This window comes from Bactrocera dorsalis, chromosome 1 (genome assembly GCF_023373825.1).
Source record: "Bactrocera dorsalis isolate Fly_Bdor chromosome 1, ASM2337382v1, whole genome shotgun sequence".
NCBI classification, from domain to species: Eukaryota; Metazoa; Arthropoda; class Insecta; order Diptera; family Tephritidae; genus Bactrocera; species Bactrocera dorsalis.
Genome location: NC_064303.1, coordinates 103395641 through 103411265, shown reverse-complemented (window position 1 = coordinate 103411265; position 15625 = coordinate 103395641). Strand labels below are relative to the sequence as shown.

At 39.6% G+C, this 15625-nt stretch overlaps 2 protein-coding genes across 9 annotated transcripts in view; one reads left to right on the top strand and one right to left on the bottom strand.

The window, feature by feature from the left end:
• Positions 1–15625, top strand: part of LOC105231228 (uncharacterized) — a 196959-nt gene that overhangs the window by 122060 nt on the left and 59274 nt on the right. For 3 of the 5 annotated variants that reach the window (XM_019992068.3, XM_011212408.4, XM_049448534.1), the window contains one exon: positions 14673–14732. The exons of the other annotated variants lie outside the window; for them this stretch is intronic. The gene's annotated coding sequence lies outside the window, so the exon portion shown is untranslated. The remainder of the gene's footprint in view (positions 1–14672; positions 14733–15625) is intronic. 5 annotated transcript variants of the gene reach the window in all.
• Positions 1–15625, bottom strand: part of LOC105231226 (protein eyes shut) — a 174825-nt gene that overhangs the window by 125798 nt on the left and 33402 nt on the right. The window lies entirely within an intron of this gene.

Genomic DNA, 15625 nt, shown 5'->3' with positions numbered 1-15625 from the left:
AAAAGATTTAAATTAGTTTTCGCATTTCTGGTTCAATATGAAAGACGTTAAAATAATTCTTTTTCAAACTGATTCTACTGATCGAACCTGATGTAAAAGAGGACTGATAATGAAATTTTAAGTAAATCCGATATTTATTAAATTAGTCGATAATTTTTTTCATAAGATATATCTATATCGACATACGATGTAATAATACTTATGTAGATAAAAAACCAGTGAGTGAGGTTCCTTCTTTGACTTATAATCGATACATATATTAATATCTTTAACTCCTGTTTGCACTTAGGACCAAAAACCGTTGCCATTTCAAAAACCGCAAAAATCTAGTCGTATTTCGCCTGGGGTTGCCAACTTTGGTAATCAATGCAATTTCAGAAATTTAAACAAAAACGCTTTCTCCATTCAGTAAGAACCTTCAATCTCCCAACTTCAACTTCAAGACAAAACCAAAAAAGTGCCAGTGAACAACAAAAACGCAGCTTCGTGACGTCAACAAATGAGAGAAACTTCTTCAACTTCACTGCACTTTCGGTGGCTTAGAAGTTTGCACTACAACCATTAATAGTGCAGCGAGTATAATGAAACAGCGTTACGCTCAATTTACGTTCAACCACCTGCGGCTGACATAACGGCAACTGTGGCAACAACAACTTGCAAGCAAATCCTTAGGTATTTAAGCAAAAATGGTCAAATTTATTATGCTTACTTGGGAATTAAGAACAAAAATGGCCAAATGGACGTGACATATATACTTTCTATATATACATATACATATATACATATGTATATATACATATATACAAATTTAGGTACAAAGAAACTGTAACTAAGAGAGCAGAGGGCATGGTCCGGTGTAGCATTTAGGGAAAATCATTAATTTGTGCATGGCATTTCACCACAAACCACAGATGGTAATGAAACAAAATGCAGGAAACAGTCGAAGTAAAGGAAATGTGTACGGATTATTTTGAGAGTGCAGAGGTAGTAGAAGAGTGATAGAGCGTGAGCGAGATTAATAACGATTTTAATTTGGAGCACTTGTGCTTTTGTGTATTTAGTATTTATGTGCATTCATAACTAAAACTCAGGTGTAAATTGACAGAACATAAATGCTTTTGTATAAGAAGGGAAAACTGAGAAGAGAGTATTTTTGAAGGCGATCTCTCTTAAACCGAGAAAAATTCGAAAGAAGGAACTAAATATCGCTTGTTACAGTTATCGCTTTGGTGATCGACAAAAGTGAGGATGAGAGAGGGCGAGGGTGGTAATAAGAGAGAGTTCTTCAAGAAGAGAGAGAGAGAGAGATAAAGATAGAGAGGAGAGCGAGCGGGATTTTTTTTTTTTGAAGAAAAAGAGGAAATATTAAGACGGCAAAGATTGTAAGAAGATCTCAGGTTGTTCATACCATATTGATTTAGCCATGTCCGTTCGTCTGTTTGTAGTTATAAGAGAATAGGCTCATAAGGGAGCATTTTTAAAAGCACATAAGTTATGATTAGAGAGGGCGCGAGTGGTAAAAAGAGAGAATTCTTCAAGATGTCAGATTGTTCACACCAAACTGGTTCAGCCATGTCTGCTCCTTCAGTTTTTGAGATAATGGTCTAAAATTTTGCATACGATCTTCTCTCCCACAAAAACTCCTCATTTGTCGAAACGGCCGATATCGGATCACTATAGCGTATAGCCTCCATATAAACTGAACGATCGGAATAAAGTGCTTATATGTTAAGCTTACTCATGTGGCGAGATATATTCAAGAAATTTCTCGTAAATTGTAGTCTCAAGTAATATTAGTTCGAAGAAGAAGAATATTAGTTCGAAACCTCGGCATAGGCGTTGCTTTTTCAACTTTTTTTTGAAAAATATATACCCTCACTGTACTGATTTCACAAGCACGCCTCGTAAAATTTAAATGTGACATAAATAATGGAATACTGTAAACTATATACATAAATTTGAGCCTTTGTTGACATGCGCTCAGCTGCATATACAATCTAAATACGATCTAAATCACCTGAGAATCCAATGTAATAAATGTTGAAAATCCCACGCAATTATTTCCATTCAAACACTAATACCGTTGAATTAAATTAAATGTCAGCTGCGCCTCGAATGAGCAACTGCCGCAACTGACGCCGTCAGTTGTGTCTGACGTGCGCCGCTTGGGGACACAAATCAACACATCGTCAAGCCGAGTTGACGCCGCTGGCACTTCGGCAGCGAAATGTTAAGCAAATGTGCACGCTGTTGTTGCTGTACAACCATCAGCAGCAATAAATGCGGCGGCTGCAGCGTCGTGCTAACTGAAGAAGTGCGCACCTGAGCGCCAACACATAAACACCCACGGCATACAATGTCGTTAATCAAACACGCACACATTGACACATATAAACAAGGCGACACATATTCACCGTTGCATTAACGGCGTGCGCATTGAACATGAGGCTATTAAGTAATTTATGATAGCTTTAGCGCCGCTGCTGCCGCACAAGGCGCGGAGTAGCGCATAGCATAGCTAAGTGTTGGCATACTTTTAGGCGCGCGCGCGCACACGCTCGCACACAATACAAGCCACAAATGACAACAATAAAGAGCAATTTACGTAAATGCATACAACGAGGCACAGACAATGTGAGCACTTAAGCTGGAAGCGGAGTGGACTGGAGTTGGAGTGGCGTATTCGTTGCGACAACGTGGTGGTGGAGTGAGAATGGAAATATTTAAATCTGTGTTTGTGTGAAGGCGTTGGATTTTTCTGTGTCAACTATCAAATGACTGCCGCCACGAAACTTATCAAAATAAAGTGAAACATATGAAAGGTCATAAATGCTCACAGCAACAACCGTACATATAGTGAAATTACTTATAGACTACACCCGAGCCACACACACACACACACAGTAATTTTATATAGCACAAGAAATGAAGAAAAAACCCCGTTTAGTTGATTCGAATCAATTAATTTAACTGTCATTGCTGACAAGCAGTCACCGAACGCTTGTTACTCTAGCAGTTTGGCCTACTTTCAGGCGCAGCGGCGCGCTAATGGCCGTCTAAGGGGATTTGTAGTTGCCAGCAGTTGACAAATGCATGGAAAATTAAACATGTGTGTGTGTGTTTAACTAAATATGCAACACGACTAAACCAACTTTTACTACTTTGAAGGGTCAAACTACATTTTTTCCATATTTTTTTTAATATTATTTTTTAATTTGGTATTTTTTTTTGTTTTTTTTTTTTTTTTTTAACGACCATAAATAATTGCATTCGCGTGCTGACCCAACATATGAGCTCACACTCACTCTAATCCATTTTAATAAGCGCTTACCCGTGAGCAGATAATTCGTTTTGATAGGAAAATTACGGTGTTAAGCTGGATTTAATTTGATGGCCGTCGCTTTAAGTGGTTGTTGTGATTTACAGATCAAATTAATAAGTAATTGGAATGTTTAAAATTGTATATATACGTTCTTTTTACTTTTACTAAGATATTAGTTTTAATTTAAAGTTGATGTAAAATTCATATAGTAAAGTGACGAGTAAATCCTCCATGTTGAAACTGTATGGATGAAAGTTATCTCGCAAGCAGAGAGGTGGAATAATAATTAACATAAACAGTATATCTTCGCAAGCAAGCCTGATCCTCCGACTGCGAAAAGAAAATCCATGAAGACCACAACGTTTTCATTCTCTAGTAGAGAATAAAGGTCCAATGTTTCTGAGATCGACAGTTTCAACGACGAAACAATTGATTACAATTTTCAGATACTTTTTTGTCACAATATATGTAATAACCGTTATTACAAAGGGTATAAAAGCGACAAGAGCAGGCTTCTTATGCAGCAATACACAGAACGTAGCTTCAAAATGACTACAATGGAGTATGTCAGACCGAAATTTTTGGCATAATAGAAAGTGTCAAGTGGGCTACTGCTCGCACCAGCAAGTTTATAAAACTTCTAGTGGACCGCAAAGCGGCAATTAAGGCTTTCTGTAGCGTCAAACGGTAACTCGATTAATATATTGGTTGTCAAAAAAGTCTTGCGGTATTTTCGCTAGTTGGCGCTGAAAGCACGTAGTTCTAGTTTTATTTGTCGCATCGGGTCATGCTATACCTTTTTGAAAAGCTCATTTCACGTGCTAACATGTGTTTGATTGATTGTCGTTTCTTTTAAGTCGTTCGTGAGTTATAGCGTCGCAAACATGGAGCAAAATAAAGAGAAAATACGGCATGTTTTACAGTACTACTACGATAAAGGCAAAAATGCATCTCAAGCCGCCAATAAAATTTGTGCAATTTATGAACCCGATACAGTTTCCATTTCCACCGCACAACGATGGTTTCAACGTTTTCGCTCTGATGTAGAGGTGGTCGAAGATGCGCCACGATTCTGCTTCTAGGTAAAAGGAATCTTAGCAATATTGTAGGGGTCAACACAGGGCGCATACCCTTGTGATTCCATCTACGAAGCGCAGTTAAAACGCAACGTTTCTGAAGCGGAGGGTTATATTAAATTAGGTCGGAGGGTTGATCCAAAATTGATGGATCTCACTTGGAAAAATAACATACGTCCTTTCTGTTAACTTATACTTCTCAAACTTAATCAATACATCGATGAAGCATAATTTAATTAAGGCGGTTAATGACAATCTCAGCCATTTCGATGGGTTCACCAAAGGTATGTCTACCGCGATATTTCAAGTATTCTGGCAAAAGCCGGTCAATAGTAAAGTAAGTGGCAAAATGACACCACTTCGCCTCCATACAGTTTTGGAAAAGAGTCCGATAGAATATTTAGCCACAACGCCCTCCTAGCAAGCTCATCGGCTTTGAACTTTGCGGTGATTCCGCTGCGACTGGGCACACATACAAGGAATAATAAGGAAGAAGCTTGAAGCACTTTTTAATGAGGTCACGCACTCCTTGACTCATTTTTAGCGCACAGTCAGCACTCTCAAAGCCGGTACAGCCGCCAGTACCTACCTTGATGGCAGCCACTTCCGCTTGAAAGACGTAGTAGTTTGAAATCAGAGTTAATGGATAGCTCCGGACAGGGAACTTCACGACGGATTTTTCCGTTCCAGCGACTATCCAACTATTATCTAAAGTCAGCCAGTCAACACTGATGTACGCGGCTCTTATATGACGAAAGCACTGCTCTGAAAAAGAAATGTCAATAAGGTAAACGCAGTGTCCAGGCTATGCGCTGTTAAAGTGGCCTGTGCGATTAGAATGGTCTCACATTAAGCGGTTAGTATTACAACTGATTTTATCCCGCCGCGTTTAATGGCCTCAGAATTAAGTAGAGTCTAGCAAAAATAGAAAGCTGACAAGCGAATAAAAGAACAACAAGCGTGACTCAAAGAGTGGCAAACAAAATGAGATGTAACAGAAAAAGAAAGATGGACGCATAGGCTCATTAAGAAACTCTGGCAGCTTAGTTGTGAAATTAGACCTCAAAAAGTCTATGTGGTGATTAATTTTGCTGATGAAAAACTCATTTCAAAAGGGCTTGTGGTCAAACTCGCCGGGTTTTCCTGATATCTACCGAGTTTTGTTCATTTAAATACCCTCAAAAAGGCAACAAGCTATCGAAGAAAATAAGGAAGTATTCGAACTAAATCAGGCCAATCTTCCAGTGCTAAGAAAAACCTTCAATTCAATGCAAAAATAATGGATTTATTTTTACCAGCTCCTTATGTTTACACTCACACGCACACACACATACACTCAGCTAGCAGCTCACTTGCGGTCTAAACGATATTTATGTCACTATTAGCCGTCTTCAAGTGTTGGCAAGCTTTTAAAAATTGCTGCGAGTAAAACTCATAAGCACAACTAATGTCCGAACGATGAGCAAGCACACACACACATATACACGCATGAATGTTATCAGCGCTTATAGCCACATAGACAAGCGCACACATCAGTAAGCCATGTCATCAGTGATATGAATCAAGTGTGCCATTTAAGGTCACTTGGGAGCGGAAAATAAATAGAATGAGATAGATTTTCCGGAAAAAAAACCAAAGCCAAAGTATTTTATGTGGGAAAACGTATTGCGCACTAAATTTACTGCGGAAACGCAAGCTTCACTGCTTCCGTTATTTTGTTTTATTTTTCCGCTATTTTTTCGTTTCGTCGTCGTGCAAATATGGTGCGGCAACATCATTAGTAGTGGCAACAAAGGCGCTATGTGACGCTTGCCGGCTGCCACAGTGACTAACGGTTCACACAAGGCTTCAATATGTGTCGGTGTGTGTGTGTACTTGTGCTGCTGCTTGGCTGAGCTGCTTATTTGAGTTAGACGCGCTTTGTACTTTACGCTCATACTTCAAATCCTTAGCACATCCTTTTGCCTGACCTTCGCCGGGGTCGCGCACAAGTGGCGCGTGTAATTTGCGGCGCTGTTCAAGCGTCCATACACATACACACACATACACATAGAGATGAAAAGCGTTAACCGTCAACACACATGCACATAGCGAGGAATAAAAGCGCTTGCTTGCAATCGACCAGTCCATCAGCTGCTCATGTGTCGAGAAGCTTAGTGAATCACACGCCGCTGAGACCTCGGCGCACAACACACACACTTACTGTCTTGAGTGCATATGTATGCGCAAACACATGTTTGTTTCAGTGCGCGCGTGTGTGTGTGTGTGTGTTTGCTTTAGCTCAGAAGCCAATGCACGCTTGAGTGCCTGCAACAGCTGCTGCCGCTCAAATGTTTGCCAACGCCATTGTTTTTGCCGTTGTTGTTGTTGTGCTGCTGTCATGCTATTTTCTAAGACGCCACTTGCAAGTTAATGCGCAATACGTTTGTCTGTCCGCGTGTCCACCAGCCAGCCCGCCTACCCGCATGTGCGCATATGTGTTTGTAGCGGCGTTGTTGGTATTTATCTTGAGGATTTAAGTTGTATGCTTTAGATAAACACACAAATGCTAGCACACATATACATACACACATTATGCGCTTTTTACACACTCACACAGTGTCCATACTCTTCACACACTCTTTTAGTAGCTTGATGAGCATGCGGGTTTATGCTTTCTCGTTGAGCTGCCGCTTAAGTTCTAAATCCTCTGCGTACTTTCGCGCTTATCTGTCGCTTACGCTTCCGTCGTCATTTGTCCGCCTCGCCCACGCGCGCTGCTCTCTAGCGCCCATTTATACTCAAGTATTTCGCGTCCATTGAAACGCGCGCTGCTCTCTAGCGCCCATTTAAACTCAAGTATTTCGCGTCCATTGAAACGCGCGCTCGGCCCTTGCGCCCGCTTACAGCAACGTGTTGCCCTTCAGCGCCGCGCCCTTGCGACTTTTGCCTCTTGGCTTATGGCCTGCGAAATGCTCATTATTTGTTTGTTGTTATTGGCCACACAATTGTTTCACCCGCCATTTGTTCGCATTAGCCGATCATTTTGTTTATTTTCACTTCTTTTTTGGCTGGCAATATTTTGCACATTTAAGTTGCAATTGTTTGCACGTTTAGCTGGACGCTTCGCAACGGATATGGCGCTTAAGCGGAAGTGGAGCGGCAAGTGGAGTGCTTTCCTAATTCATGGCAGGAATTCAATTTGAGTGCAGGAATTTAAGATTTTATTCAATTTTGGTTATATATAGATATATATATATATACATATAGCGTAGTAGCGCTCAGCCGCATTCTTAGAATTTTTTTATATCTACGAGTGAGAATTTTTTTTAAAATTAACTGAATAAGGAAATTATTGCTAAAAATAACTTCGTGGTTTAATTTCACGCCCAAAGCAAAGGTGAGTCTCAAAAATAAAAGAGCGAAAGTTACGAAATCGAAAGTGGAAACACTGACGGTAGGAAGTTTCTTTAGGTTGGCTGGAGCAAACTCGCTAAACGTGTTTTCTGCCATCAGAAATATATTGCTGCATGAAATTTAAACAGTTCTAAGTATTTTTTGTATTTTTTTTGTAAAGAGTTGCCACCTGTTCAAGCTCGCTAAAAGTATTTTCTGTCATCCAAAATATATTGGTAAATGAAATTTGAACAGTTAAAAGTTTTTTTGATTTTTTTTAAAGGGTTGCCACCTGTTCAAACTTCTTGGTATATTAATTTCATGGAATAAAAGAAACTGTCAAACTGAACCGGATTAGAAAAAAAATAAGATTAACAAATTTTTAGGAAAACAGCTGAAAACAGTTTAAAATTTTTTAGGCTAAATTATTTGAAAAGTGTAGCCACTTATTTTCAATTTTAATAAAATTACTTTTAAAATAAAATAGTTACCTACAAGGATATGTTTATGTATGTACATATGTATGTAGCTAACAATCAATGCTGGTTTATGAAAAATGTATGTCGTTGATTTTGTTTTTGGGAAGAGTTGCCAAATGAAAAAATTGTAGGGCTTAAAATTGATAACATAAAGAAGTTTTACAACGCGAATAAAAGACTTATGACACTTTTGGGTAATAGCGGTAGAGAAAATATATGAAAAGTGTTGCCACCCTTTTTAAATTTTAGTATAATTAATTTGTTAAAAAAAAATAAATTAGTTATGTAAGTGGGCATAAATGTAAAGTGGCTTATGAATAAATTATGATGAACATATTTTCAGGAAGAGTTGCCACCTGTTTGATAATTTTCTTAGCAATAACATTGAAAAACTAAATAAGGGTTAAAATATGGGTACCGAACTTGAAACGGTTTTTGAGTATTAGAAGTTGAAAAAAATATTGTGAGTTGTTGCCACCTATTTTAAGTTTTATTTGTTGAACAGAAAAATAAATAAATTAGTTATGTATAGGTAGGCATAAATCTGAAGTGGTTTATGAAAATTTTATGGCGAAAACATCGTCCGGAAGAGTTGCCAACTGTTTAAGAGACATAAAATGGAAAAGATAAATAAGGGTTACATTATGCATACCAAACTTACCACGCTTTTGAGTATTAGGAGTTGAAAAAATAATTGTGAGGGATGGCAACCCTAACACCACCTACATTTAATTTTTGCATAATTCGTTTGTTTAAAGAAAATAAATTAGTTAGTTAAACATGAACCTAAACTGGGTTATGAAAAAAGTATATTTTGGTTTTTTTGGAAAGAGTTGCCAACTAAATAACAATTTTATGGATAACATACAGAAGTGCTACAATATGGGTATGCAATAGATTACAGTGCAAAACCTTAATTTTACTATCTAAGATGCTTTTGAGTATTAGGAGTTGAAAAAATAATTGTGAGGGTTGCCACCAATTTTGAATTTTAGTAGAACTAGTTTGTGGAAAAAAAATAAATTAGTTATCAAACCATTAATGCCAATTGGTTTATGAAGAATTTTTGACGAAGTGTTTTTTTGTAGAGTTGCCAACTGTTTAAACAATTTTACACAAACAAATGCATAAAACAAAAAATTGCAAAAATGTGAGTAAGAAAAGTGTGTGAAGACTTAGAGATATTCTTATACGAAGTAAAATTGGGCATTTATCACATAACGGCATTTCTCATATAACGGTACATCCATGCATACTTCCAAAATAATGATAATTCTCACTCATAAGTATGTATATCGACAGCACCATAAAATGAGACTTCATGCATGAAATGGGCGTGCCACCTCCCACTTTTACTTAAAATTTTATGCCACGAAAATGTCCTACTTTTCCTCAAGAAATAGACAGTTCAAACCTTAATAAAGATAATAAACACCAACACTCACGTCTGGCAACTCTTCTCAATTTTCGCTTTATTTTCAATTACAGAAATACAATTTTTTGCCCTCGCACAGTCAGAAGTGTCAAAACCGCACAAAATTCACTTCATTCAATTTTCGTTGCTGCGACGACAAGTTGGCACTGTGGCTAACCGCCCGAAATCAACACACACTCACACAACAGCAACAAAAAAAATGCTGGGCGGAAATTACAACAAAAACAGCCGAACACCATTACACATCTGCCAGCAATCATATGCCACATGAGTACATATGTGTAGCAGCACTTTTCATTTTTTTTTGCTGCCTGCCACATGTGGCGTGGCGTGGTCGTGTACCGTTATTTGTCGGGCGCTTCAAGTGACTGATTACAGAACAAATTGCAATTAGGCTCAATAATGCGCGGCATAAACAGAAATTGTTTAGACACTTGTCGGCCAAAATGTGATTGTTGTAGCTTTTGTTGTCAACGCTGTTGTCGTTGTTGTGGTTGTTGGCTTATCCAGCCACTGTTCACAAATCCTTTTAGTCCGTTAAAGCTTTTCGGCTTGTTTGTGTTTACGCACTCAACGCGGTGTGTTTGTTATCTTCTTGTTGTTATGGTTGTTGTTATTGTTGTTGTCTGGTGAGTGTGTTTTGCTGGCTTTTAGACAGCTGCAACATACCGCATATGCCACATGTGCCGCATGTCAACAGCCATTCGCTTAGCGCCGAGTTAATTAAGAGGTAAGCAAAGCTCTGTAGCTCAGCCGCTGTTTTTGTTGTTGTTTTTATTCAAAGCATTGTTATTGCTAACCGGTTGCATGTGCATGTGTTTGCGTGTATGTGTGTGTGTGTGTTGTCCATAAAATCAAGTGCCAACCGACGGTTCCGTTGTCAATATTGGTCACATCGGTCGTATCGGTTGCATTCCCCGTGGTTATCCGCGCTACTTGCCTCAACTGCAACACCAGCACTATGTGGCATTCTACCGTTGCGAATTCTATCTCGCCGACCACACCTCTTCGGAGATCATGTGTGCCATTCAAATGGGCTTTTGTTGTATTTGTTGCCTTTGCAGCGGCGGTTTTGTGGCAACTAGCTGGGCGTGGAGTGTGACTGCGTACAAGTTTACGTGTGTGTATGTGTTTGTTGGTGTGTGTGGTGTGCGCACCTAGCATATCCGCCGACCGCAGTCGGCTTCGGTTGCCACGGTTGCCATCCCATTGGGGCGCCTCAATTGCATTTGTCTGCTTGCGCGCTGTCAATAGCTTAACGCAAAAGCTTATTTGCCACAAACGTGAATGAGCAATCAAGCTTGTCTATGTATATGATTTCACTAAGCGTTGTTTAAAGCTTGCATCCTTCGTTTCGATATTGATATGGGTGTGACCTTGAAGCGTTTCTGACATTTAATATTTGCTTCGTTTTAGGTTGAATTTTTGTTGTTGTTGTTTTCGGTGATGCTTTAAAACTCTTGCAACAACTAAAGTGGTGTATTTCTTAGGTGACACTATAAAATATTCAAAATACATATAGTGATGGATATGACAGCTTTTTCGGGGTTGATTTCACCATACACAATCATTCGTCAAGCCAGCTGTCTGTCCGTGCAACGCCAAACTTGAGTAGAATTTATGCAAGTTGCCAGCAACTCAGATAGAAAACTCAAAAACGAAACTAAATATGTGGTTTTGATTCAAAATTAGGCTCTCTTTAATTAAATAGAGTTCAACTCTATGGAAATATTGTATTTCAACACACAACGCCATACATCTCACCACCCATATAACGCAATATTTCAGTTTATTAGTAATGCTAGCTAATACTGGAACCACTTTTTTTCTAATACACCTTTGACATGAAAAGTTTCAAGTGTTTTTGAAACACGATAAATGGTTAGGGATGCGCAATTTTAAATCACCCCAATTACCTGTCGCGAAAATACTTATAAATTGTCCGGTAACGAAAAAGCGTGCGTTCGGTTCAACGGTTCGAAAAAACAATCGCTTCTTTATTTCACTTAATCTAATTGCTAAGCCTAACTTAAAACTAACGGCTTAAAGTAGTGGTAATCTAAATATGTATTAAAAAAGGGGTAAATATGATTATCTTCAACTTATGTTCAATATTGTAATAGATTACGTTGAGGTAAGTAAGGTGAGTATTACAAATGGATTATTAAGGTAAGTATACAATAGATTTTCTTAATTTAATTTTTAACAATTCAATATTTTTATAATTTTTATAATTCAATATTTTATAATTCATTTATTAATTTTATTTTAGGTATAAATTTGTAGATATGTCGCTTGACGCAACACCGGCCACCTTGACAGGATCAATTTCCTTCAACCTCCATTGGAAGCAAGGCCAGCTTGTGAATGGGACGCTTAATTGTGCCCGCCTTAGTCGCCACGTCTGCGACTCGCACCTTGCCGTCTTGCCCTTCGACGGTGGCGACGACGCGGCCGAGTACCCACTGCTGTGGCGGCACGTTGTCCTCGTGGACGAGGACGAGGTCGTTGAGCTGCAGATTGCGAGTGGGGTGCAGCCACTTGTTGCGTTCCTGAAGTCCCGTCAGGTATACTTTGGACCACTGTCGCCAGAACTGTTGCTTGAGACAGCAAACAAGTTGCCATCTCTCGCAACAACGAACTGGGTCCACTGGCACTTGCTCTGGAGGTAATGCTCGTAGGGAGCACCCTATCAGCAGATGCGCTGGGGTTAGTGCCTCGCCTTCGTTGGGGTCCTGGCTCAACGGTGTTAGGGGCCGAGAATTGAGGATGGCCTCCACTTCTGCCAGTAGGGTTGACAGTTCCTCTGTGGTCATTAGCGTGTTGCCGATTACGCGAACGACGTGATGCTTGGCGGACTTCACCGCGGCTTCCCATAACCCGCCGAAGTGCGGCGCCCGCGGTGGTATAAAGGTGAAGCTGCACCCTTCGTCTGCTGCGAATCTCTGCAGTTCTGGGCCCATTGCTAGAAACGCCTCTTTCAGCTCGCGCAGCTTGCGGTCGGCGCCGACGAAGTTGGTGGCATTGTCGCTGAATATCTTCGTCGACATCCCTCGGCGTCCAATGAACCTTTTTAGGGCGAAAATAAATGAATTAGAAGATAGGTCCGAAACTAATTCTAAATGTACTGCTTTTGAAGTGAAGCAAACGAAAACTGCAATGTATGTTTTTACGGGTGGTCGACCGCGTATTTTTAGAGTTGTGTATATCGGACAACAAAAATCTACGCCACATGTAAGAAAGGGCCGTAGTGCTCGAAGTCTTTCGGCTGGCAAATTTCCCATTATTTGGTTTTGCAACTTCGGCTTGTAATGAAAACAATGTACACAGTTTCTTACGGTTCTACTGCAAGCTTCTCGGGCATTAATTAGCCATATGCGTTCTCGAAGAAGCGCAACCAACGCTTTAGCCCCAGCGTGGTGATTTCGAATATGCAGGAACCGTAAATACGTTATAACGAAGTGCGAACTTTTATTTAATAAAAGCGGAAATTTGGCATCGTATGGGAGAGGTGCATTTAATAAGCGACCTCCTACTCGGATTAGTTTGAACGACAGCGACTTATCCGAGTACTCATGCAAAAACGGGTTGAGTTTTTGCAAGTTTGCGGGTAGGGTGGTGCCTTTATGCAATTTTTGAATAACATCCGAAAATTCTGAATGTTGGACCACCTGTGCAATTTTTAGAAAGCTCAAGTTTAGCTCTTCTGAAGTCAGATCTTGGCCCCTGGAGGAATTTGGTGGTCGCCTGATCCATCGTAATATATATGCGACCACATGAAGCAATTTTTTATGAGAAGAGAATTTTTCAATGAGGTCCAATATTGAATTTTTCTCAGCAGTCGAAATTAATGTAAATGTATTTTTCTTCTTCTCTATTGCTTCGTCTTCTGGTGAGAGCTGGAAGTGGTTATTAATTGGCCATAATGCAGGGTCTTCTAGGAGGAACTGTGGACCGCCAAACCATATCGAATTATTCAATTCGTCCACGTTACAACCCCGAGACACTTGATCCGCTGGATTTTGTTTCGTTGGCACATGTCGCCAATGTACTTTGTCAGTCAACTCTTGGATTTCGGACACTCTGTTTGCGACGAAGGTTTGTAGTGAAGATGGATGTGTTTTAATCCAATTATTACTATTTCCTTCCTTTCGAATATTTCCAGCTTGCGACTTACGACTATGGTTCCTCATTTACGGTCAAGGATCTATTTCCGGTTTACGACTTCCGGTTTGACTCTCAGGCCGGAAGTATGGTACCGTTGTTTCATTTCCGGTCGGTGATCTGTTCCTGTTTCCGGCCCGTGGGTATACACCGCTTCCGAGTTAGCAATTTGGCCCCTTTGCGTATGCAATGCCTCACGCAAATTTTTGGTGCATCCGCCGCCGCTGCAGAAAAAATGCATTCAATTGCCGCCGAATACAAAAATGCCTATAACTTCTAAACCACTAGTCGTAGAGAAAAAATAAAAATGCAGAAATTTGCAGAATCGCATGGGGGATATTTTTATTAAAGAAAAAATAATTTTATATTTACCCAGAAATTTAGAAAAATAAAAATGTGTTCCAAATTGCCATTTTTTTTTTAAGAGAAAATCGTCAAAATGATGCTTTCTCCTAAGTAAGGGTGTTGAAATGGGGTGTGGGAGGATCTCCAAGTATCTCTCCACTAAATAATAACCAAATTATCCCTTCTTCACAGCGTTATGTGTGAGTCGAACATTTCGAAAGTGCTTTAAAGCTCAAACAATCAGTTTTTATGCAAAAATCTAATGAGCTTTTCAACATTCCAGTACTTTGCATATTTTTCAGTAAAATAAATTTCAATAAAACGAGAGAGAAAAAGAAAAACATTTCAATTTGCCATTGAGTGCATAAATTTCTGTGAAATTAACGCATTATAATAATGATGAGCTTTAAAATTATTTAAATGTTGCCATTAAAAGTAATATGTATACTCTATCTCTCTCTCCCTTCCACTTTCAGCGCCGCATACAACCTTCTCGCGCGCATATGGACAATTGTGAACTTGTGAAACACAATTAGGTACGTAATACATTGTTAATACAAGCGTTTTAATGTTTATGGCTGATGGAACTTTAACACATACTCAGTGCGAAATTTATAATCGGCATAAATGTATGCAAATTAAATGCAACATTTGCGGTCATTAAGCGCAAAAAGAACGAAGATAATAATAAAAAGTATTAATTTGGAATTCCATAAATCAAATGTGCGCGTGAAAAAAGTGCGAAAATGGCAAAATGAACGTGAACGTGTGCGGACAAATTTAATAAATTGCCAAAGCGATTTTTGTTGCCGTCAAAAAGCCAGCAACCCGCACACCCGTACAAGAGCGCTGCGCCGCGCTGGCAGCGTTTGTTTGTTGTAGTAGCAGTGACAGCGCAATCAAAAATAATTTATTTGACAATCCCAGACTCGAACACTCAGCGAATGTAAACAGTGGAGCTACACGCGTTGGAGTGTGCGACGGCATATCAAAGCCTGCGTTCCAAGCGAGCGCTATGAATGTGAGAGTGTGTGTTTGGGTGAGTCGCCCTTGCCGGCAAAAGTGCATGATTGAGTAGAAATATTGCCACAGATCTTTGGGTTTGAAACTGAAATTGAAACAGTTTCATGGATTGTTAGAAATAACTTTAGGGCGCTGAAGAAGTACGAATATTTGAACTATAACCGACGGATTGGGAGTCTGATGCTTGTCTACTACATCTTAGTCTCTATTTGTCCATTGCGCGCTTTGCAATTCCACGGACTACCTCGGAACTAGAGCAAATGCGTGAATATATAGAGGAATCCGGATGTTAGTTGTGCCCAACCAAAGCCAAAATAGTTCGGAATCCATACCATTTCCGACTAAGACTGCGGAACCCACAAAATATGCCGCAAAATCTTTGGTGCATCAGTGCGAGCAGTCAATA